Source organism: Mytilus californianus, unplaced genomic scaffold (genome assembly GCF_021869535.1).
Source record: "Mytilus californianus isolate M0D057914Y unplaced genomic scaffold, xbMytCali1.0.p SCAF_12, whole genome shotgun sequence".
Classification (NCBI taxonomy): domain Eukaryota; kingdom Metazoa; phylum Mollusca; class Bivalvia; order Mytilida; family Mytilidae; genus Mytilus; species Mytilus californianus.
The window spans coordinates 7,118,396-7,144,433 of record NW_026262604.1 but is presented as its reverse complement, the minus strand read 5'-3'; the positions used below and the strand labels follow the sequence as shown (position 1 = coordinate 7,144,433).

At 34.3% G+C, this 26,038-nt stretch overlaps 1 protein-coding gene and 1 long non-coding RNA gene across 2 annotated transcripts in view; one reads left to right on the top strand and one right to left on the bottom strand.

Annotated features, from left to right (window-relative positions):
• Window positions 1-1,354: 1,354 nt before the first annotated feature.
• Window positions 1,355-17,650, bottom strand: LOC127721294 (uncharacterized). Its single transcript, XR_007991110.1, has 2 exons — window positions 17,560-17,650; window positions 1,355-1,787 (listed from the first exon to the last, which is right to left on the bottom strand). It is a non-coding gene; the product is annotated as an uncharacterized LOC127721294 (long non-coding RNA).
• LOC127721292 (chitin synthase chs-2-like) overlaps window positions 4,184-26,038 on the top strand; it is a 74,256-nt gene continuing 52,401 nt past the window's right edge. The window contains exon 1 of the mRNA XM_052228030.1: window positions 4,184-4,188. The gene's annotated coding sequence lies outside the window, so the exon portion shown is untranslated. The remainder of the gene's footprint in view (window positions 4,189-26,038) is intronic.

The window sequence follows — 26,038 nt, the reverse complement described above, 5'->3', positions numbered from 1 at the left end:
TATACGCTAGATTCTGAATTTTGAGGAAGGGCGACAATCAGAAGTATAAGCTAGATTGTGAGCTTTGTAGAAGGGCGACAAGCAGAAGTTTAAGCTAGATTCTAAGGCTTGTGGAAGGGCGAAAATCAGAAATAAATCTTATTTTCACTGCTTCGTGTTTGGCCGACATTTGGTCTCTGGTGCAGAGTTGTCTCATTGGCAATCATACCACATTTTCTTATTCATATATTTATTTATTATTAAAATTGGACTTTCAGTTAATGAGTTCTCTTATATCGGTACATTGTGTCTTTGACTCTTTTTTTTTGTGCTTAGTACCGATATGATAAGTCAAGCCCTTTCCGGCAACTGATTTTTACATTTTCAATAGCAAAAAAAAAGTTTTGCTAGGAGCCTGTTAGCTAGTGGTTATCGTTCATTTTGTTGGTGCATGTCATGATTATTTTGCGATTATTGGTGTAGTTTTAATCAGTTCGTTGATTTTCTCTTTTGAATTGTCTCTCATTTTTTCATTCGGATCCATTTATAAATTGCTACATGAAATGCGTTTTGCTCTTTATTGAAAGCAGTACGATGATTTGTAATTATACACATCTTTGTCCTGTTGGTTCTTGTTTTCATATTTATAAAGTATTGATGAAACCTACAACTACAAACGCATTAATGATTCAAAGGGTTACCTCCCTTAATCAAGGTATATCCCATTAACGACTACAATGTTCAAATTGCCAGTTACAGTCCTTGAAAGGTTTAATTTTCACAATTACGCCATGCACCGTTCATAAGACACAAAACACACTGTATTGTTCAAAATTATCCACAATGTAAAGTGTGTGAGGAAATTTTCTATATTTCTTTTATAAAACTACCTTTAATTTAAAAACCATACAACATATATCAATCAGTATACACTATTTTCAATGCACCATTCACCATTCACCACACGTATTACATTTTACACGTTAGGCCACACTTAAAAATATTTTGGTTTGCCCAAACCCTACCCAAATGTTAAGACGGCGGGTAGGTAGGTAGGCATTTTCTTTTCTTTTCTTTTTTTCGTCAAAGAGAAATTGAAGTGTCAGATGATTTTAGTCTCCATATACCTATCTGATAAGAAAAAAAACTGTTTCGCATCAGGACAATAAAAGATTTTGAGTAGTCAGCTATTTTCTAGGTAGGTAGGGTTAGGGCAAACACATATTCTTTTCTATTGCCTTTTTGGGATATTAACACTGTGCAAGGGCTATATTTATACGTAATAAATAACAAACTTAAGATCAGTTTGAACCTGTTCCCTGTTGTATATATTCTTGGTGAAATGAAAAATATATAAAGTTAAAATAAGACTAAGTATATAAATATGCTTTTATTCAAACCTTAAATATATAGACGAAGATATGGAGATTGCACGTATGTAAACCCTTTTACATTATGTTTCCCAATTATTTTTTTAATAAGTCAGGTTAAACAGAAATAGAAATTCAATTAAACACACCAAGGAATGTTCAAGAACCACTCATTTCACAAAAGTGTTAGTAATCGTAAGTAAAATCATCAGTAGGGTCGTCGTTGCGGCAGAACTTTTTACATTGGTTATTAGATTTTCTACAGACGTCCTTGCACTTCTTTCTTTTGTTTTTGTTCTTGTTGTTCTGATTACAATTTGATTTACATCTGTCAATTCTTCGGCGACAGATGTCGAGACAATCGTTCGTCAATCGTGCACCTTTGACCTCTACCATTAGCACCGTGGCTACCATCAACATAACAACGAGGACTTTGGTCTGAAATAATGAAAATAAACGTAAATAGTACTTTCGATGTGGAATTACGATTTTGTTTTTTAACTAATTTTTAATAAAGAAAAATATGATCATACAGTATGGCGTGTTTTAAGCGTTGAGATTAACGGCATGCTAAGCACATTTATTATAAAGATACTGATTGGATGATTTGAAATGTTTGTGATGACAGTCTTTCTCACTTAATAAACAATTTCGTATAGTTCTGAGCACTCAAACACATGAATTAAACACATACATACTTATAGATACGTGTGAACTCACATGCTGTGTATTATAAATGGGTACTTAACACATATGTCTTATACCTATATGCTATCTACGTATAAAACCAATGTCCAGGCTTAACTATCACAACTACCAAGAACAGGGGAATTTGACGCTCACAGACGTTTTCCCCCAATTATGATTATTGAACAAAGTTAAGAAAAATTGCTACACCCCATTGAAGATTACAAAACTGCTTTTATTAAGGCTTGTTGGGTGTACGTTATATAGATACAATGGATAAGCGTGGATTCTTGAAAAAGAAACCATGAGCCCGGAGGGCGAATGGTTTGTTTTTCATGAATCTACGCTTATCCATTGTATCTATAACTTAAACTATTGTGTGAATTTCTTTTCAAAATTAAAGCCTTTTCTTAATTAGAAGGTATTGTAAGTGAGTTTAAATAACCATGTAATCGTGTCCAACGATGCATTGATAAATCTCAGATCACAATTAATTGGTGAACAAAATACAAATATAACACTTCTACCTTTCATGATCTATATATTATCAGGCATCTGAATATTATCTGATTTTACAAAATAAATTATATTCGAACTTATTTCTAATAAAATTGAGAATGGAAATGGGGAATGTGTCAAAGAGACAACAACCCGACCAAAGAGCATATATAAAGTATATATAATAAGTCTGTATGTTACCGAAATTTCTAGCACTCTAGGCACATCACGATTTTCTTGCATAGGAATTTGCGAACAAACATTTGTAAAATTTTGTAGTAAAACAGATGAAATCATACTCTATTTATACAACAAAAATTGACAAATAGAATGTAATCATTTTTGTTTTAAACATGTGAAATAGCCAATAATAATCCAAAAAATAAACGGTAAAACTCGCTATTATTACAAAAATGTCCACTATCACATGCAAAATTAGAAAAAAAAACAGAATTTGGACAACAGAGATAATACAGGGATTCGAACCTAAACCGACAAATCCCTATCTTTTAACTCGTTGATTTTAATCATGCTAACCTCGCGGCTACCAACTTATACTATACGACTGCCCATTGTGTATATATAAAGGTACAACCCCTGTGTGTCCGATGTTCATTTATATATATATAATAGACATCTCAGTTGTAACCCATTGGTAGCTGAGAGGTTTCGTCGATGTGTTGATGTCAGTCATTCATAAAAGATTTCAAGGAAGGGTTCGATTCCCAGTAAAGGCATATACAAATTACAAAAATTAAAGGTAAGTTTTTAAATTAATTCCATTAGTGAACAAAAATCAGTAAATTAGTCAATTCAAACTTAATGAAATTAGACACACAAAGGAAACAATTGAATATAATTTGGTGAGTCAATTTCAGCGGCAGATTTAGGAAGCGTTGATTCTAGAAAAAGAATCCACGGTAAATGAATAGGCTGACGTCACCACAATGGTTTAAGCTAAAAGATACCATTTAAAAGTGTGTACTCTAGCAATATTTAGTGTAAACATATTTTATTAATTAAATTCAGGTTAAGTAATGTACACAAATTGGCATTTACATATTAATACAAGTGAATAATTAATAGGATCCAGAAACAATCTGTTAGCTTATATGAATCCGTTTCCTAATTCAAATAAGAACATTTCATATTGTAATACTCAAGGAGTAGAGTGTAAAAAAATTAACAATGTTACACTAGATGGAAAACAAACAAAACATATACATGTAATAAGGTTGTGAACACAAAAGAGAAAAAATTATTTTTTTTTTTTACATCAGATATACAATAATAAAGTGTATGTTTCTGAACGGACACAATTATTTAAGATATAAGTATTACTTGTTGAACAAGATGATTGTAATCATATGACAAATCTTTTGCTACTGAGTATGAACGTTTGAACTGCCAAGAATATTTCAATGTTTTGTTCGTAGCTGAAATCCGTTGAACCGTGTAGCAAAATTTCTTCTGACAAGAAATGTATGATATTGATGTTATAAAAATGCTCTTCACGCATGATGTGAAATCGGGGGCAGTGCAACAAGTAATGCGCTGTTGTTTCTATAGCACCACATAAACAAAGTGGTGAGTCCACTATATTTTTTACAAAAAGATGTTGATTTAGAGAACTGCATTGCATTCGAAGTCTTGAGTGATAAATTTGACCTAATCGCTTACCAATGTAATAATAATTTGGAGGCTTAGTCACCCGAGACTGGACACAATTCCTGAATGCCCTCACCGAAGTACTGGTCTTAGCATTCTCAGGGAGGAGATTCCATGAACGTACAGTTGCCGGTAAATAATAATTCGAATACAGGGCTGTTCTTGTTCGAACAGGGGGGATTAGTGACGAGTTTCTCGTATTATGATTATGTATGGTTGCATGGGATTCTGGAACTAAGTTTGATAAATATTCCGGAGTAATATGATTTTTCATCTTGTAAAAATAAATTAATCTGTGGCCCTCCCTTCGATCTTTAAGCTTTTCCCAACCCGTTTCGAGATATAATCTCTCTAGGGACACCAACCTAGTACCCCCAGTTACGATCCTGGCAGCCTCTGCTTGTACTTTTTCAATTTTATCGATCAAAAGATGTGTATAGTTGTCCCAGATAACATCAGCATATTCTAATAATAGTCTTATATATGTTAGGTATATTGTCTCGAGTGTTCGTCTGTCAAGGATGAATTTAAATTTTCGTAGAACATTCAGTCGTTTGTATGCCTTTTCGGTTATTACATCAATATGTTTATGCCAAGTGCCATCGTTTGAAATATGTAATCCAAGGTGTTTATGGGTAGATACCTCAGTTACAGTTACGTTGTTCATGTTAAGTTTTGGATGATCAGGTTTGTGAAGTTTCCGTGAAATTGTCATGGTCTCGGTTTTCTGAGGGTTAAAGGTCACTAGCCAATTTGAAGACCATCTATGGATTTTTGCAAGATCACTATTCAAGTTGTTTGCCGATTCTCGGGGGTCATCTACTATCAAATATAAACTTGTATCATCAGCAAACAACTTAATAGTGGACTGTATATCAGATATGATATCATTGATAAATATCAAAAATAAAAGAGGTCCCAGGATCGACCCCTGGGGTACTCCAGCCTTTATATTGCCCCACTCGGATGATACATTATTAATTACAACCCTTTGCTTTCTATCAGATAGATAATTTTTTACCCATGCCAAAATAGAACCTTTAATGCCAATAGCTTCTAATTTTCTCAACGACCCCTTATGCCAAACTCTGTCAAATGCCTTACTTATATCACAAAAAATTACTCTAATTTCTTTCCCGTCATCTAATGCCTTCCCAAACTCATTTGTAATATTAAGCAATTGATTAATGGCTGAGTCCCCTTGAGTGAAACCTGATTGGTTGGGTATAATTATCTGGTTAGCAAGTAGATAATTATGAATATGCTTAAAAACACATCTTTCCATGACTTTTCCGATAACGCTTATCAATGAGATCGGTCTGTAGTTTCTGTAGTCACTTGGAGAGCCCTTCTTAAATACAGGGGTAACATTAGCACATTTCCAGTCAGAAGGAAACTTGCCAACTGATAAAGACAGGTTAAATAACCTGCACAAAGGGTATTTCAGATTTCCATATGCTTCCTTTAGAAGTCGTGGGCTTATTCGATCTGGTCCCGATGCTTTTGATACGTCCAAAATCTTCAAAATGTCTACTACCTCGTTCTCAGATATTATCATATCACCGATTCCCTCTGTTCGTGTGTCAGGTATGTCTGGCAGATGTGTGTGAGAGTCATCAAGATTTGATTGACCACAAAAATAATCATTAAATATTTTTGCCTTTTTTGTATCGTCACAGATCAGATCATCGTCTATCTGTAAAGGGGGAATGTTGCGACTGTCACTGGAGTCACATTTCATCAAAGATTTAATAAGACTCCAATATTGTTTGCCACCATGAGTTTCAGATATAATTTTGGTTGACAATTTTGAAAAATAATCAGTTTTTTTAGTTTAAAACTAGTTTATTACATTTATTCCTAAAAAATCGAAATTTTGCCCAGTCCGGAGCAGAATTTGTATTTTTGGCTCTTTTATGGATACGATTTTTTTTTACGAATCATCCTTTTGATATCAGCGGTAAGCCATGGTGGTTTATCTTTTCTGACTGTAATAATTCGGTTAGGAATGTTTTTATTTGCCTTGTCCATAAGTTCGTCCGTTATAGCACATGCTATGGCATCAACGTCATTTGTAATAAATAAAGCATCCCAATCAACAAGTGATAGCTGGTGTCTATATGAGTCATAATCACCTCTATCGTACATGTATACTTTACGCTTAAAAACTTGATGTAACTTGCAAGGCTGGGTAAGGATACCTATTACAGGTAAATGATATCGTATTTGATCGAGTAACGGGGCCCCGATATCAGAAAATAGGAGGTTAACTGGGTCATTTACTAAAATAAGGTCAAGAAGTGAAGAACTGTGTTCTGTAATATAAGTTGGGTCGGAAATAAGTTGATGTAGACTGAATTGTGCTTTAATCATACTAATTCTATCATTAGTGGTGTTCCTTAACTGGTTGGTGTTAAAATCGCCTGTAACTATGATATCTAAATTACAAGATAAGGCAAGGTCGATAGACTGTTCTATGTTGTCCCATACCTGTGGACTACTGTTAGGTGGGACGTAAAAGGTCCCATAAAGATATTTTTTGGTCTTGAATCTAAATTCGAGCCATATACACTCAATATCACAGACTACTAAGTCTCGCCTTTCTGTGCAATTCAAATTATCTTTAACATATACTATAACACTATTTGATTTAAGGATGTTTGGCACTCTGTTTCTAAATAACATGCTTTTTAAAAGACTGTTGTCAATTGATAGTATATAAATAAAGGAACTAAAAAAGCACAAAAAAACTAAGGGTCCGTGTGCTTGTTTTCGAGATTTGAGACATTGAAAATTTGGCGAGGAAAATAATTCTATCTATATTTGTTATACATTTAACATTGGCTCCTGTTATGAATCAATAACAAGGATTTTTTAAGATTTTCAAATATGGCTTTATAAACTATCTTTAATTAAATAATGGGGAATAAAGTAGGGGTGATCAGGTAAAAAGATGTAATGGCACTACATGGATAAAACCAGAGAATTCCGAAGAACTAGCAAAAATTCAAATACAAGAGGAGCTAACATTCTTAATAACCAAAACAAACGGCTTTAAATGGAAACTATTAGAAAAAAGGCAAATGGGATAATCTCGCACAAAAAAATGGGCTATTAAGAAAAAGGGTGAACGGGTTAATCTAGCGCTGAAATGTGCTATCAAGAAAAAAAGGTGAACGGGTTAATCTATCCCTAAAATGGGCTATTAGAATAAAAAGCGAACGGGATAATCTATCGTTAAAATGGGCTATTAGAAAAAGAGGTGAACGGGATAATCTAGCGCTGAAATGGGCTATTAGAAAAAAATGTGAACAGGTTAATCTATTGCTAAAATGGGCTATTGGAAAAAAATGGTGAACGGGATAATCTAGCGCTGAAATGGGCTATTGGAAAAAAAGGTGAACGGGTTAATCTAGCGCTGAAATGGACTATTAGAAAAAAGGCAAATGGGATAATCTAGCGCAAAAAATGGGCTATTAGAAAAAGGGTGAACGGGTTAATCTAGAGCTGAAATGTGCTATCAAGAAAAAAAGGTGAACGGGTTAATCTATCCCTAAAATGGGCTATTAGAATAAAAAGCGAACGGGATAATCTATCCCTAAAATGGGCTATTAGAATAAAAAGCGAACGGGATAATCTATCGCTAAAATGGGCTATTAGAAAAAGAGGTGAACGGGTTAATCTAGCGCTGAAATGGGCTATAAGAAAAAAATGTGAACGGGTTAATCTATTGCTAAAATGGGCTATTGGAAAAAAAATGGTGAACGGGATAATCTAGCGTTGAAATGGGCTATTGGAAAAAAGTGAACGGGTTAATTTAGCGCTGAAATGTGCTATCAAGAAAAAAGGTGAACGGGTTAATCTATCCCTAAAATGGGCTTTTAGAAAAAGAGGTGAACGGATTAATCTAGCTCTGAAATGGGCTATTAGAAAAAGATGTGAACGGGTTAATCTAGTGCTGAAATGGGCTATTAGAAAAAAAGGTGAACGGGTTAATCTATTGCTAAAATGGGCTATTGGAAAAAAATGGTGAACGGGATAATCTAGCGCTGAAATGGGCTATTGGAAAAAAGGTGAACAGGTTAGTCTAGCGCAAAAATGGGCTATTAGGGGAAAAAAGGTGAATAGGTTAATCTAGCGCTAAAATGGGCTATTAGAAAAACGTGGACGGGTTAATCTATTGCTAAAATGGGCTATTCGGGAAAAAAGACGAACGAGTTAATCTAGCGCTAAAAAAGGCTGTTAGAAAAAAAGGTGGACGGGTTAATCTATCGCTAAAATAGGCTATCAAGAAAAAAGGTGAACGGGTAAATATAGCGCTAAAATGAGCTATTCGAAAAAAAAGGTGAACGGCTTTATCTAGCGCTAAAATTGGCTATTAAAAAAAGTGAACCGAATAAATCTATCGCTAAAATGGGCTATTAGAAAAAAGGTAAACGGGTTAATCTAGCGCTGAAATGGGCTTTTGGAAAAAGGTGAACGGGTTAATCTATCGCTGAAATGGGCTATTAGAAAAAAAAAGGTGAACGGGATAATCTAGCGCTGAAATGGGCTATTGGAAAAAAAGGTGAACGGGTTAATCTAGCGCTGAAATGGACTATTAGAAAAAAGGGCAAATGGGATAATCTAGCGAAAAAAATGGGCTATTAAGAAAAAGGGTGAACGGGTTAATCTAGCGCTGAAATGTGCTATCAAGAAAAAAAGGTGAACGCGTTAATCTATCCCTAAAATTGGCTATTAGAATAATAAGCGAACGGGATAATCTATCGTTAAAATGGGCTATTAGAAAAAGAGGTGAACGGGTTAATCTAGCGCTGAAATGGGCTATTAGAAAAAAACGTGAACAGGTTAATCTATTGCTAAAATGGGCTATTGGAAAAAAATGGTGAACGGGATAATCTAGCGCTGAAATGGGCTATTGGAAAAAAGAGAACGGGTTAATCTAGCGCTAAATGTACTATCAAGAAAAAAGAGAACGGGTTAATCTATCCCTAAAATGGGCTATTAGAATAAAAAGCGAACGGATTAATCTAGCGCTGAAATGGGCTATTAGAAAAAGAGGTGAACGGGTTAATCTAGCGCTGAAATGGGCTATTAGAAAAAGATGTGAACGGGTTAATCTAGTGCTGAAATGGGCTATTAGAAAAAAAGGTGAACGGGTTAATCTATTGCTAAAATGGGCTATTGGAAAAAAATGGTGAACGGGATAATCTAGCGCTGAAATGGGCTATTGGAAAAAAGGTGAACAGGTTAGTCTAGCGCAAAAATGGGCTATTAGGGGAAAAAAGGTGAATAGGTTAATCTAGCGCTAAAATGGGCTATTAGAAAAACGTGGACGGGTTAATCTATTGCTAAAATGGGCTATTCGGGAAAAAAGACGAACGAGTTAATCTAGCGCTAAAAAAGGCTGTTAGAAAAAAAGGTGGACGGGTTAATCTATCGCTAAAATAGGCTATCAAGAAAAAAGGTGAACGGGTAAATCTAGTGCTAAAATGAGCTATTCGAAAAAAAAGGTGAACGGCTTTATCTAGCGCTAAAATTGGCTATTAAAAAAAGTGAACCGAATAAATCTATCGCTAAAATGGGCTATTAGAAAAAAGGTAAACGGTTTAATCTAGCGCTGAAATGGGCTTTTGGAAAAAGGTGAACGGGTTAATCTATCGCTGAAATGGGCTATTAGAAAAAAAAAGGTGAACGGGATAATCTAGCGCTGAAATGGGCTATTGGAAAAAAGGGTGAACGGGTTAATCTAGCGCTGAAATGGACTATTAGAAAAAAGGGCAAATGGGATAATCTAGCGAAAAAAATGGGCTATTAAGAAAAAGGGTGAACGGGTTAATCTAGCGCTGAAATGTGCTATCAAGAAAAAAAGGTGAACGGGTTAATCTATCCCTAAAATTGGCTATTAGAATAAAAAGCGAACGGGATAATCTATCGTTAAAATGGGCTATTAGAAAAAGAGGTGAACGGGTTAATCTAGTACGGAAGCCGATAAGGGCCATTCAAAAAAAAAAAAATTAATTACGACATCACTATGTCGTAATTTCGACATAACATGTCGTTATAACGACACCGCTATGTCGTAATTTCGACATAACATGTCGTTATAACGACATCGCTATGTCGTAATTTCGACATAACAAGTCGTAATTACGACATCGCTATGTCGTAATTACGACATAGCTATGTCGTTGTCGTAATTACGACATAGCTATGTCGTAATAACGACATCGCTATATATATAAAAGAATATGTATTATGATTGCCAAGAGACTAAATGACACAGAAATTAACAACTATAGGTCATCATAATGCCCTCAATAATGAGAAAAGCCCCCGCATAGTCAGCTATAAAAGAGGGACGAAAGATACCAGAGGGAGAGTCCCCGAAATGACAGCTGTTTAACAATTTAATTCAAACGAGTTAAAATAACGGTTTTTATAATGTACAATCAAAGACCGAAACACGAATATGTAACACAGCAACAAATGACAACCACTGAATTACAGACTCCTGACCGCTATCTGATAATAACGACAACCTTATAGTTTAACTTTTCACTTTTTGAAGCGATAGGAATTTCAAAATGGTCGCCAGTAAAGGCAAAGTTTGTAGCGTAAACAAATTCATCTTTTTTTTTTGAGAATATTGAACACTTTATGCAATCAAGCTTAATTAAAGTTATTCACTAGCACCTCAGACTTGTACATACTAGAACTTTATTTATAATCAAGTCAAATGAGACCCAGTTGAATAGGGGAGCAATTCAAGCTCCCTGGAGCCTCTAATTATGTTTGGCATTGCAGGTTCTGAATAAGATGAATTTTAAGCTTTTCCCAATAAAGACTATGTTAAACTTTGGACTCATAGTGCTCAGACCCACGGATCTCTGTACCTTCATTTGTACACACTTGAATCTTAATGTATTACTGAGGCTTGATGCAAATTATAACTGCATTGCTATTGTTGGTTCTTAATGTGATTCTTCAAGCGTCCTCCCCATTGAAGCCCTATTAAAACTTTGTACCCCAAGTTCTTTTAACCACTGTTCCCCAGGACAACTATTCCTACAAACTAAGAGGGAGGGTTGGGATCCCGCTAACATGTTTAACCCCGCCACATTCTTAATGTATGTGTCTGTCCCAAGTCTTTAATTTACATATTTGTTTTTCGTTTATTTTTGTACATAAAATAGGCCGCTAGTTTTTCTCGTTTGAATTGTATTACATTTGTCATTTCGGTGCCTTTTATAGCTGACTATGCGGTATGGGCTGTGATCATTGTTGAAGGCCGTACGGTGACCTATAATTGTTAATTTCTGTGTCATTTGGTTTCTTGTGGAGAGTTGCGTTTTTTAACAAACCAGCGTATCCCAAAGCCTTGATAACCTCTGTAGGCCCCAAATAAGACGAAAAAACATCAAAATTGAAGAGAAAACTGAAAATAAATGGTTTCTAACCTCAGGGATATTAACCCTTGGCATGCTGAATTGTTATCAGAAATTGTCTAAATTTCGAGTATTTGTAAAAATATGCAAATGATATGCAAATGAGCTGTACCCTGATGCTGATGCATACTGATTGCATTAAATCTAAGATAGCCAAGGGTTAATATCCCTGAGGTTAGAAACCATTTTTTTCAGTTTTCTCTCCAATTTTGATGTTTTTTTCGTCTTATTTGGGGCCTACAGAGGTTATCAAGGCCTTGGGATACGCTGGTTTGTTAAAAAACGCAACTCTCAACAAGAAACCAAATGACACAGAAATTTACAATTAAAGTCACCGTACGGCCTTCAACAATGATCACAGCCCATACCGCATAGTCAGCTATAAAAGGCCCCGAAATGACAAATGTAATACAATTCAAACGAGAAAAACTAGCGGTCTATTTTATGTACAAAAATAAACGAAAAACAAATATGTAAATTAAAGACTTGGGACATACACATACATAAAGAATGTGGCGGGGTTAAACATGTTAGCGGGATCCTAACCCTCCCCTTAAGTTTGTAGGAATAGTTGCCCTAGGGAACAGTGGTTAAAAGAACTTGGGTACAAAGTTTTAATAGGGCTTCAATGGGGAGGACGCTTGAAGAATCTCATTAAGAACCAACAATAGCAATGCAGAAATAATTTGCATCAAGCCTCAGTAGTTACTGTACATTAAGATTCAAGTGTGTACAAATGAAGGTACAGAGATCCGTGGGTCTGAGCACTATGAGTCCAAAGTTTAACATAGTCTTTATTGGGAAAAGCTTAAATTCATCTTATTCAGAACCTGCAATGGAAATGCAGGACTTCATAATTTACACAAATCTGTACATGCCAAACATAATTAGAGGCTCCAAGGAGCTTGCCCTATTCAACTGGGTCTCATTTGACTTGATTATAAATAAAGTTCTAGTATGTGCAAGTCTGAGGTGCAAGTGAATCACTTTAATTAAGCTTGATTGCATATAGACTAGTGTTCATTATTCTAAAAAAAAAAAAGATGAATTTGCTACAAACTTTGCCTTTACTGACAACCATTTTGAAATGCCTATCGCATCAAAAAGTGAAAAGTTAAACTATAAGGTTGCCGTTATTATCACATAGCGGTCAGGAGTCTGTAATTCAGTGGAATTGTCATTTGTTGCTGTGTTACATATTCGTTTTTCGGTCTTTGTTTGTACATTATTAAAACCGTTATTTTCACTCGTATGAATTAAATTATTAAACAGCTGTCATGTCGGGGACTCTCCCTCTGGTATCTTTCGTCCCTCTTTTATAGCTGACTATGCGGGGGCTTTTCTCATTATTGAGGGCATTATGATGACCTATAGTTGTTAATTTCTGTGTCATTAAGTCTCTTGGTACGGAAGCCGATAAGGGCCATTCAAAAAAAAAAATTATGTCGTAATTACGACATAGCATGTCGTAATTTCGACATAACATGTCGTTATAACGACATCGCTATATCGTAATTTCGACATAACATGTCGTTATAACGACATCGCTATGTCGTAATTTCGACATAACATGTCGTTATTACGACATCACTATGTCGTAATAACGACATAGCTATGTCGTTATAACGACATCGCTATATATATATAAAAGAATATGTATTATGATTGCCAAGAGACTTAATGACACAGAAATTAACAACTATAGGTCATCATAATGGCCTCAATAATGAGAAAAGCCCCCGCATAGTCAGCTATAAAAGAGGGACGAAAGATACCAGAGGGAGAGTCCCCGACATGACAGCTGTTTAATAATTTAATTCAAACGAATGAAAATAACGGTTTTAATAATGTACAAACAAAGACCGAAAAACGAATATGTAACACAGCAAACAAATGACAACCACTGAATTACAGACTCCTGACCGCTATGTGATAATAACGGCAACCTTATAGTTTAACTTTTCACTTTTTGATGCGATAGGCATTTCAAAATGGTTGTCAGTAAAGGCAAAGTTTGTAGCGGAAACAAATTCATCTTTTTTTTTTTAGAATAATGAACACTATATGCAATCAAGCTTAATTAAAGTTATTCACTTGCACCTCAGACTTGCACATACTAGAACTTTATTTATAATCAAGTCAAATGAGACCCAGTTGAATAGGGGAGCAATTCAAGCTCCTTGGAGCCTCTAATTATGTTTGGCATGTACAGATTTGTGTAAATTATGAAGTCCTGCATTTCCATTGCAGGTTCTGAATAAGATGAATTTTAAGCTTTTCCCAATAAAGACTATGTTAAACTTTGGACTCATAGTGCTCAGACCCACGGATCTCTGTACCTTCATTTGTACACACTTGAATCTTAATGTACAGTAACTACTGAGGCTTGATGCAAATTATTACTGCATTGCTATTGTTGGTTCTTAATGAGATTCTTCAAGCGTCCTCCCCATTGAAGCCCTACTAAATGTACCCCAAGTTCTTTTAACCACTGTTCCCCAGGGCAACTATTCCTACAAACTTAAGGGGAGGGTTAGGATTCCGCTAACATGTTTAACCCCGCCACATTCTTTATGTATGTGTATGTCCCAAGTCTTTAATTTACATATTTGTTTTTCGTTTATTTTTGTACATAAAATAGGCCGCTAGTTTTTCTCGTTTGAATTGTATTACATTTGTCATTTCGGGGCCTTTTATGGCTGACTATGCGGTATGGGCTGTGATCATTGTTGAAGGCCGTACGGTGACTTTAATTGTAAATTTCTGTGTCATTTGGTTTCTTGTTGAGAGTTGCGTTTTTGAACAAACCAGCGTATCCCAAGGCCTTGATAACCTCTGTAGGCCCCAAATAAGACGAAAAAAAACATCAAAATTGGAGAGAAAACTGAAAACAATTGTTTCTAACCTCAGGGATATTAACCCTTGGCTATCTTAGATTTAATGCAATCAGTATGCATCAGCATCAGGGTACAGCTCATTTGCATATCATTTGCATATTTTTACAAATACTCGAAATTTAGACAATTTCTGATAACAATTCAGCATGCCAAGGGTTAATATCCCTGAGGTTAGAAACCATTTATCTTTCTGTTTTCTCTCCAATTTTGATGTTTTTTCGTCTTATTTGGGGCCTACAGAGGTTATCAAGGCTTTGGGATACGCTGGTTTGTTCAAAAACGCAACTCTCAACAAGAAACCAAATGACACAGAAATTAACAATTATAGGTCACCGTACGGCCTTCAACAATGATCACAGCCCATACCGCATAGTCAGCTATAAAAGGCCCCGAAATGACAAATGTAATACAATTCAAACGAGAAAAACTAGCGGCCTATTCTATGTACAAAAATAAACGAAAAACAAATATGTAAATTAAAGACTTGGGACAGACACATACATTAAGAATGTGGCGGGGTTAAACATGTTAGCGGGATCCCAAACCTCCCTCTAAGTTTGTAGGAATAGTTGTCCTGGGGAACAGTGGTTAAAAGAACTTGGGGTACAAAGTTTTAATAGGGCTTCAATGGGGAGGACGCTTGAAGAATCTCATTAAGAACCAACAATAGCAATACAGTTATAATTTGCTTCAAGCCTCAGTAGTTCATTAAGATTCAAGTGTGTACAAATGAAGGTACAGAGATCCGTGGGTCTGAGCACTATGAGTCCAAAGTTTAACATAGTCTTTATTGGGAAAAGCTTAAAATTCATCTTATTCAGAACCTGCAATGCCAAACATAATTAGAGGATCCAGGGAGCTTGAATTGCTCCCCTATTCAACTGGGTCTCATTTGACTTGATTATAAATAAAGTTCTAGTATGTGCAAGTCTGAGGTGCTAGTGAATAACTTTAATTAAGTTTGATTGCATAAAGTGTTCAATATTCTAAAAAAAAAAAGATGAATTTGTTTACGATACAAACTTTGCCTTTACTGGCGACCATTTTGAAATTCCTATCGCTTCAAAAAGTGAAAAGTTAAACTATAAGGTTGTCGTTATTATCAGATAGCGGTCAGGAGTCTGTAATTCAGTGGTTGTCATTTGTTGCTGTGTTACATATTCGTGTTTCGGTCTTTGTTTGTACATTATTAAAACCGTTATTTTCACTCGTTTGAATTAAATTGTTAAACAGCTGTCATTTCGGGGACTCTCCCTCTGGTATCTTTCGTCCCTCTTTCATAGCTGACTATGCGGGGGCTTTTCACATTATTGAGGCCATTATGATGACCTATAGTTGCTTATTTCTGTGTCATTTAGTCTCTTGGCAATCATAATACATATTCTTTTATATATATAGCGATGTCGTTTTTACGACATAGCTATAGTGATGTCGTAATTACGACTTGTTATGTCGAAATTACGACATAGCGATGTCGTTATAACGACATGCTATGTCGAAATTACGACATAGCTATAGTGATGTCGTAATTACGACTTGTTATGTCGAAATTACGACATATCGATGTCGTTATAACGACATGTTATGTCGAAATTACGACATAGCGATGTCGTTATAACGACATGTTATGTCGAAATTACGACATAGCGATGTCGTTTAGACGACATGTTATGTCGTTTTAACGACATGTTATGTCGAAATTACGACATGGTGATGTCGTTATTACGACATGTTATGTCGTAATTACGACATGTTATGTCGTAATTACGACATATTTTTTTTTTTTTGAATGGCCCTTATCGGCTTCCGTAATCTAGCGCTGAAATGGGCTATTAGAAAAAAACGTGAACAGGTTAATCTATTGCTAAAATGGGCTATTGGAAAAAAATGGTGAACGGGATAATCTAGCGCTGAAATGGGCTATTGGAAAAAAGAGAACGGGTTAATCTAGCGCTAAATGTACTATCAAGAAAAAAAGAGAACGGGTTAATCTATCCCTAAAATGGGCTATTAGAATAAAAAGCGAACGGATTAATCTAGCGCTGAAATGGGCTATTAGAAAAAGAGGTGAACGGGTTAATCTAGCGCTGAAATGGGCTATTAGAAAAAAAGGTGAACGGGTTAATCTATTGCTAAAATGGGCTATTGGGAAAAAATGGTGAACGGGATAATCTAGCGCTGAAATGGGCTATTGGAAAAAAGGTGAACGGGTTAGTCTAGCGCAAAAATGGGCTATTAGGAAAAAAAAGGTGAATAGGTTAATCTAGCTAAAATGGGCTATTAAAAAAAACGTGAACAGGATAATCAAGCGCTAAAATAAGCTATTAGAAAAAAAGGTGAACGGGTTAATCTTACGCTAAAATGGGTTATGATGTCGGCACAAAAACATACACTAGTGGTTTTGATGTATTTGCTAAAACGTCCGACATGAATATGTGGCAGGGTAAGTCTACGAATTTAAGAGAACTGATTTATTAGTTGGGGTTGAATATGCATGAGTATTACTACAGCGGGAGATGATTGATTGTTGGTTGCTTAACGTCCAACGGCAAATATTTCATGCATATTAAGGACGATAGCGGGACATGAAGAGGGTGATCTTTGGGGGGAGGGGGGTTATGGTGTTCCTAAAACAATATTCTGTTCCCCAATTTGCTGAAGAAAAAAAGATTGTGGTCAAGCAGATGACAAACAAAATAATCTTAATTCAGATTTTCCCCATACCTTATTGTGTTGAATTTTAAAAAAAAAAGTAATTTGATTGGTAGCGTCGAAAAAAATTCTGACTCAGACAAAAAAATTGTTGCTACCGTATGTTGTCAATACATTTATATTTAAATTAACTCTTTCTGTGAATGTTTCATAGTAAATAGGAACCAACCATTCATATTTTGTAGCTATTTATATAGGGGAGCGTGGTTTAAAAAAAAAACTGTCTCAAAAGTGAAGTGAAAAAAGTAACTTGTTTCTTTTGAAACCAAAAAGTTACAAAGTAAATATAAGAACTCTTACCTGCATTTTCGAAATCTGCTCTGTTGAAATCTGTGAAGTTTCAGATACTGATAAATACAGCCATGTTCCTTTTATACATGTACAACCCTGAAACTACCCCGAGCTTAATCAGATAAATTTCATTTAATTAGTAACTTAACAGAAAAATTATACACAAAATTTAATGATGTACCGATTAGCTTTTATATCCTGGCAAATGTTGCCATTAAATAAAGATAATAATGATTATTATTCTATATAAAAATATCTCTTCTTTTTATTCTACCTAGTATGATGACCTATGTAAGGGAGTTACCATTTGATTTTTAGGGTGGTGGGGGTGGGGGGCTAGGATGAAATTTGAAAAAAAGGCAGGACAGGAGTTTTGAGTAAAAAAAGAAAAAGGACCGAATAGAGTGAAAAATAAAAAGGCAGGACAGATTACAACTAAAAAAAAAGGCATGACAACATTTTTCATCCTAGCCCCCCCCCCCCCCCCCCCCATAAAAATCAAATGGTAGCTCCCTAATATGCACAGCCCCCTATATTTAACATTAGCCCTTTTGAGGCTTTTTTTGTACATACATGTAAATGTATTTTGAACGAGAGATTTATATGTTTTGGTATTTATTTAATTCATTAATAACTTAAGAATACTTTTTGCAACAGGATGTTTAGAATATTCTTATTACATTTACAATTCTATGTACATCGTAAGAAAATATCATTTTTTTGTGTACGAGCTTACGAAACAAGAAGAAAAGCAAGTCAGTATTCACAGCCGAAGGTTAAAAAATCAAATTTAGGTCTTAACTAATTAAAAGAGACAGAGATAAACAATGAGTGTAAATAGAAGAGTTCCTCTGACTTTCAAGGCAAAAGAGGAACATTAGTTTCCATATTTATTTGCATGAATCTGTTTGGAGAATTTATTTCAACATTAGAATGTTCCATCTTTAAAATTCTAAAACATACCACGAAGGGAACGACCATTTAATTCAAAAAGGGGGGGGTATGGTTTTTTCCTGAAAAACATATTCGGATCCCCAATATGATGATGAAAAAAAATATTGTGGTCCAGCAGATGACAAAAAAAAATCTGAATCCAGATTTTCCCCATACCTTATAATGTTAAAAGAAAAAATAATTTGATTGATAGCGTCGAAAAACTAAACAAGATGTTCACGCTTAGCAAAAAAAAAAATTCTGACTCAGTCAAAAAACCATACCCCCCTCCCCCCTTCCTTTGAAGTTAAATGGTTGCTCTATGACATTGTCGTACATCTACAAAATAAAATGCCCACTTCAACACTTCAATACTTAATTGAAAGGGGTGCCGCTGGTAAAAATGTAACGTTTCCCATATTGGTTGGGTTTCGTGTGATGAGTTGGAAAAGTGGAATACGGTATAACATCAGTTTCAAAAGATGGTGCAGACTTTGGCTATGAAAAAATTACGTATTAAGGGCTTTTCGTATAACAAGTAAGGGGTACTTTAGTAACCTTATCATATATTTCTGATAGTTTTCCTCACCTATTCACAAATTTTCAAGCTGGAAAATGTGACCGATTCCACCGACACGTCCTATCACCTTGTATATAGGAAGTACCTCCTCTTTAAGCATTATTAATTAAAGCACTGTACCCCTCTTTAAGCCTTATCAATTAAAAAGCAAATCTGGTAACTTAAAGATGACTGAAAATTCTCATATAAAATAAAATTGAGAATGGAAATGGGGAATATGTCAAAGAGGCAACAACCCGTTCAAAGAAGAAAATAGCCGAGGACCACCAATGGGTCTTTAACACAGCGAGAAAATCCCGCACTCAGAGGCGGGTTTCAGCTGGCCCCTAAACATAAATATGCATGAATATCTAGTAGAAAACAAGAAAACAGAGAAAGAGAGGCTATTCAGGCAGATTACCATTTTGCAATATTTCCCATACGTTTTGGATGATTTACACTAGTAATTAATTTGTACATGAAACACCATTGCCGTAGGAATTAAACATTTAATTTGGTCATCAGATAATGCAACCATGTTTTAATTTCTTATCTGTTAAACTATTACAAGTTTTATCTAGAAATAATTCATTTACGGGTACCATCTGTTAAGAATATTGTCATAGCTAAAGGGACGAGACGACATTTGGTCATCTGGGGGAGGGGACAGTGTTGTATATCTGTATGTTGAATCCGTATTTTCCGGAACTGTATTGCCTTATCCACGATTGCTGTGATTATTACATGTATCATCTCTGTAATTTAATAGTTCTGCGTTTGATTTATATTTCATACTTGTCTTTAGTCCCCCAAAACTAAGTCAGGTATATTATAACAGGAGGATTTTTACGGATTGAATATAAATTGTCACCTGTTGCTACGCAATATATTTTTTTTCTGCTGCTTTTTCGCGCGAAAATTTATTTTCAATATTGAACACAATTGTTACCTGCATTTTGTGATGCAGAATTTTTCATTTTCATCATGTCTTCTGGAATGTAATTTATTTGAAGTTCTTACCAGACCAAGTTACTTATTTTCAAAATCCTCCTGCCCCCCTAGACAATTAAATGGTCGACCCCTAAACGAGACAAATACATGTACAAATGTATTTACACCAAGATACCATTATATGTAATTGGATTTCCTGCATATATCATGCTTTAACATGAAATAAGATTTAATTGCTTTTTGGGGTGTCAGACCACCAATTCACTTCTTCCAATTTAGACCGTATGTAAAAGTAGCCCTACTCTGACAAAAAATAGTGCTTTTGATGTCATTGTTTACTTAAAACTAACCAACAAATTTGCAGAAATGAAAATTTTGATAAAAAAAGAAATATATTTAGACCATTTTGAGCCAAAATTTACTTGTCTATGAGTTTGCATTAAAAATTGAGGATTAATGCGCTCCATAGTATACTAATTTAAGATTTCCGTAAAACCAGGGGTTAATTTTAGTAGTACTTGGCTTCCGAAGGGCAGATCTTTCTTATAAAACTTTAAACATGGGTTGAAAATTGGCATGTAGAAAGGTAATGCATGTACAATTCAGGATATATCTGATTTCTATGAAGTTAAACTTAAGGTAAAATATGTAGAAAGCTGTGAAAATTGCAAAATTTGGTTGAATAGATAGGGATTTTGAATTGGTGGTCTGACACCTTCAAACTGACTGTAACATGTATCTTGCATGTTAGTCTAGTTTAAAGAGTGTTCATATTCTTATCATTTTATCGTCCTGGTATGCTTGTAACACATGTCACTGGACATTAAAATACAATCGATCAATCTATCTTTCCTATAACTTTTAAAGGGTTATTGCACATTATAAAATTTTCCAATTGGTGAACTTATTGTTCAACAAATAAATCTTTTACAATGTAACAGCAAAAAGTGTACACTATCTTAAAAGTATAATTTATTTTAAAAAAAGAATACTATAGATAAAACCAAGGCACAAAGTACTGTACACGAATGAAAACTGTCGCATTTACTACATAACTATATATTTATAAGTAAACAGTTGCGTTAAAAATGCAAGTGTCGATCATTAATGAAAATATTAAACAGTAAATAAAATATGTGTATGGATTTTGTTAAAGATTTGTGTTTAGATCTACTGACGAGGGAGATGACACGCTTTTGGGACGTGGAATATAGAGGGTAAAAAGAAGTGGGATATAGGAAAAATAATGGGGTAATAAAGTGGGACCATTTAGATTATGATCAGCAGTATAACACAGTTTGAAATTTACTTGGATCTGGAATAATTTTGTTTCCATTCATGCAAAGCAAACCTATGATATCAACTGATATTTTTCTTATAGTACGAAAAATGCACGAAATATTTACCACTGGACGTTATCGATTTAAGGTGGCTGGGGTGTCTTCCTCCATCTTGGATTTTGAAGTAGCAAATAACAATTGGTCTAGATCTTTAATGAAATGTGCAAATTTTTAGAGTAGTATGTAATTCATGTGTAAGACTTTTCATGTTAATATAGAAAATTATGTGTTTTATCATATTTACGGCTGTATTTTCTAAAAAAAAAAACACAATATTTTTGTTTGATTCATTTTTTTTCAACTTTGCCACATAAGGGGAGATAACTACGATTGTAGGGGAGATAACTCAAATAAAGTAATTTTTATAATAGAAAGTGTTGTGAATTTACCTATTTTAATATGCAGGAAGAAAACAAGTCCGGAAACCCCATTTTTTCTTTTTCTTATCTGAAAGCATGTTATGAGAGCTATCTTCTCACATTTTATCTTAAAATTCTATGGTGTAGTTTTCTTTTTATCACTCAAAATTGGATTTTCAATGCATAATCTATACAAAATCTGACAATTTTGCACAACCTGTAGCGTGAACAAAAGTCCGGTGACCCATACTTTTTATTATATTTTGGAAAATAGCATGATTAAAACTACATTTTGACAAACAATTAAAAAATTCTATGGATTTTAATTTAGACACCCCATCCACCTTAATACGGTTATTAATCCAAAACATTGCCAATTGACAGATAAATACAAAGAGATCAATAACAAACTAGTTAAAAAGTTGTCTAGGCTATTTTGGGGATTACATTTTTATTTTATAGGCTGTAAGTTTGGCTGCTTTATCGCTGAACTATGCCACACATCTCCTTTTATTTATAAAAATCTTACACATTGAGACTTTGCGTTTTGTAAAATATCTTTTCTTTATACACTCGCATTCTTTAAAACTTTCAATATATAGATACAAAATAAAAACAAATCCTATCACGGAAGTGTTATATCGAAAGATCGTAAGGATAACTGCGGTGTTTCAATTGCTCCAGTTAACCAAAGTAATTTCAACGTATATAACCTGAAATTAAAGCAATCATAAAATTCTAATATCAGCAACTGAACTTCTGAAAAGATATTATGAGTATGCTATATCGCTAGTAGCAAAGCGATATAGGGGGAAGAAAATACCCTCCGCTCACCCCCGGCCGCGAAAGATTTTTTTTTTTTTTCTTTACTTTTTTTAATTAATTTATGGTTACAAAAGGTATATACGTAAGTTATAATTAATCAGTGTAGGTGTATTTTGATTGGATAATTGAAAAGTGATCATAGATAAAGTAAATAAATGATAATCGCTCTTCCGCATTTTTCGTAATAATTAATAATTAGCTTAAAATATCACAGTAGCTATCATAATGGAAACTGATATCAGCATAAGTATAAATTTAAAACTGATTTTTCAGTATAGGTATAGCACAAATATATTTCGTCTCATCGTCTGCCAGCTTCACAGAAACAGACTTAATATCAATACTATAACTCAGAATTAACTGCACGTATGTTTTATACTATTTTTGCGAATTCCGTCAAAGATTGTTGGTTATTTAAATTGTGTAAAATTATAATTCAAATTATTCATTTAATTTTTGTTTGTTTCTTCATTTACAATTCCGACATAAGAAAGGAAATCAGCTTTGGGGTTTAGAAAAAAAGCTATGGTTTGAAAGATGGAAATATCTACTGCGGTATGCAGTAAGTATTCGTCATCCAATTTTTTTTAGCAAATTATTTATTTCATAAATTTGAAGGCTTTTATGGTTAATTTTTAACAAACCATATTTTGAAAGACACAGATATTGAAAAGCATATATTATGTTTATGTACAGTCATAAATTTGTCTTATTTTCTCCTTATGTGAACATGTATTATATCTTTTTTTACAATTAAATTTGTTTGAAATATTTAGTAAATTTTCGGACTAAAAATAATACTTTATATTATCATAAAATGAGAACGTTTCACAACAAAAATGAAAATGAAATAGAAACAAATAACCTGTGACCATTCTGCTTTTATTGGTACATGTAGCAAGTTGATTAAATTCCAACCAACGGGACCTTCAGTATACTTTCTGGCTACTAATGTAATTGTAACAGGATATTGGAAATGAATTTGTATTAAATTTAAAAAAGAAAAAATCCAACAACAATAATAACGACCTCATAATAATTTTTTGAAAAGAAAACTTAGGTAAATATGAAATTAACATCAAATTGATGGTGACTAATACTTAATTTATAACACTGCAGATGTCGGAATCTACACTTATTTCATGCAAACTTTTGCTATATGTCCCGGGATGAATATGGGAAACTCTGGATTTTAACCGCGCCGATACGACAAACTGCAGGCGTGGTATGGAAGTTTGAGCGAGTCCCAGGGATTGTGAACAATGAATGTTTAACCACAAATAGATTCTGAACAACGAATCGTATGCAAACTCCGAGGAAGCACTTATATCGGAATAACCAATTATCAATGAATGAAATGTTTGTCACTGTGTGTTATGCAATAGTATGAAAGAAATAAGTGTGGATTTTGACAACTGAGCAAAAATCCGCGATGGAGCATATACACAACTGATTTATTATTAGTAGTAGTATTATTATCATTAGTATTAATTACATTATTATTTTATCTCATACTTAACAACAAAATGTTATATTAAGCATAGGTTAAACTGACGGATGTAAGCAATGATACATATCAGCTTATCCCACTGATAAGCCTTTATCAAGTGCTCCTCGTTCACCCCGAATTGATAACCCTTAATAACCCTCGTCTAGCGCCTCGGGCTGATAAGGGGAGTCGCAGGATGATAACCGCAACGACATCGAACAAGGCCATGTGTATGAATCTGTATTTTAATTTGATTTGATTGTGTGTGGGGTTTTTTAAAACTAAACACTTGCTGTTTACCGTTTAGAATTGCACCTTTTTCTACTTAAAATGATTGAACATATAATGTCTTATATCTAGCGTGTTTGAAATATTTATAAAAAACGTCGATCGGACCTTGCAGAATGATATCACAATCGTTTTGGGTTAATCACACCTAAATCGACGTAACTTAACTTGTGTCCTCTCTGATTGGTCCAACTCCTTGACATTAAAGTTGGCTTTTACGGAACATCTTCCTAACCAATTCGTTCGACATTAAAATTGATTTGTAGACGGAATTTCCTAAAACATAAACCTCTAAGATGGTTTCGTTTGACATTAGGGTTGCTTTGTTCACCATACTTCCTCCTTAGTAAACCTCTTTAATAGAGGCTTGGTTCTCAGACTGTATCTTGTTCGTGTCAAAGGTTCCGTCATTCTGTCGTGTCAACCAAAGACTACTTACATATGGTTTTGCTACTTCTCCATTTAGCACGCATCGGTAAGGAGAAGCAGAAATGTGTACAGCCAAGGTGACGTTTTTCCTGGCCTTTTATTTTACCTTGTTCGCTAGTATGCTTTAAATAGGATTGAGCAGGTACAGTGAACGTGGTGTAGTGATATAAACATGTCAATAATGGACAAGTACTATACTAAACCTTCTGGTTCCACAAAGTTTTGGCAAAAAAAGGTTTTATGTAGCATTGTTATAAACGGAGGACACATTAAACTATTGTAGTCCTATCTCCCGACAACTATTATTTTATTTCTTTTTGTTTAGTTGGGTCGAAAATGTGGTTTGGTGATTTAAAATGTGTCGTTACTTTTGTCGCCTAGTATATAAAGATAACTAAGCAAACAGAAAGGTTACATATTTGACCTTGTACGGTATTAAGTTCAAACGTACCAATAAATAACATCCATTGAAACTGATATTAATTCTTTTATTATGATATTTCGTAATAAATCTAATAAAAACTTTACCTGAAGTGTATTTTTAACCATTGACTATCAGGTTTTATTTAAATTACATATTAAGTATTTATATTTCATATTGCTCTCTATTTTTGATTTCTATTTGTTATGTGGTAAAGTGTTCACCTTGAATACAGGAGGTTGCGAGTTCGACCTCCGGCAGGAAATACTTGAAATTGGCTAAGAACGTGGCATTTAGGAGTACCACATACGGGTCGGCTCTGTGTCAAATAAAGAGTCCGGGTAGGGTGTCACTGACATGACATTGTCTTGTAGCGAAATGTTGTATGAACTAGCTAGCACGATGAAATCCGGTCCAGCCTGTCGGTAAAATTCAAACTAAATGCATATTCAAAACACAATAACATGTATGTAATATTTGACACTGGACGTTTAACACAATTTCATCACCATCACCATCTATTTGTGATTTAACCAAATTCAGTATTTCAGTGAGGAATTCAATTTAACCTGAGATATTGATGTATCATGTATTCATGTATCATTAAAGATGCAAATATTTGATTTTTTAATTATTTTTTTTTAAGAAATGATTAAGAGAAACAGCATGCAGGGCTTAGAAAATAACAAAACAGTCAGATAAAGATCAACAAAACAAAAACAGAAGTACCTTGAATATAAATCCAATGTATAGATTGTGCCCATTCCATTGTATCTAGAAACGCGTCATATAACAGAAGAAATACAATATTATGACCACTGGTCTACACGTCCATGGAGAGCCTCTGCATTCATCCCTCAATCGGTAATGATGGTGGATGGCTATTTGTTTTAT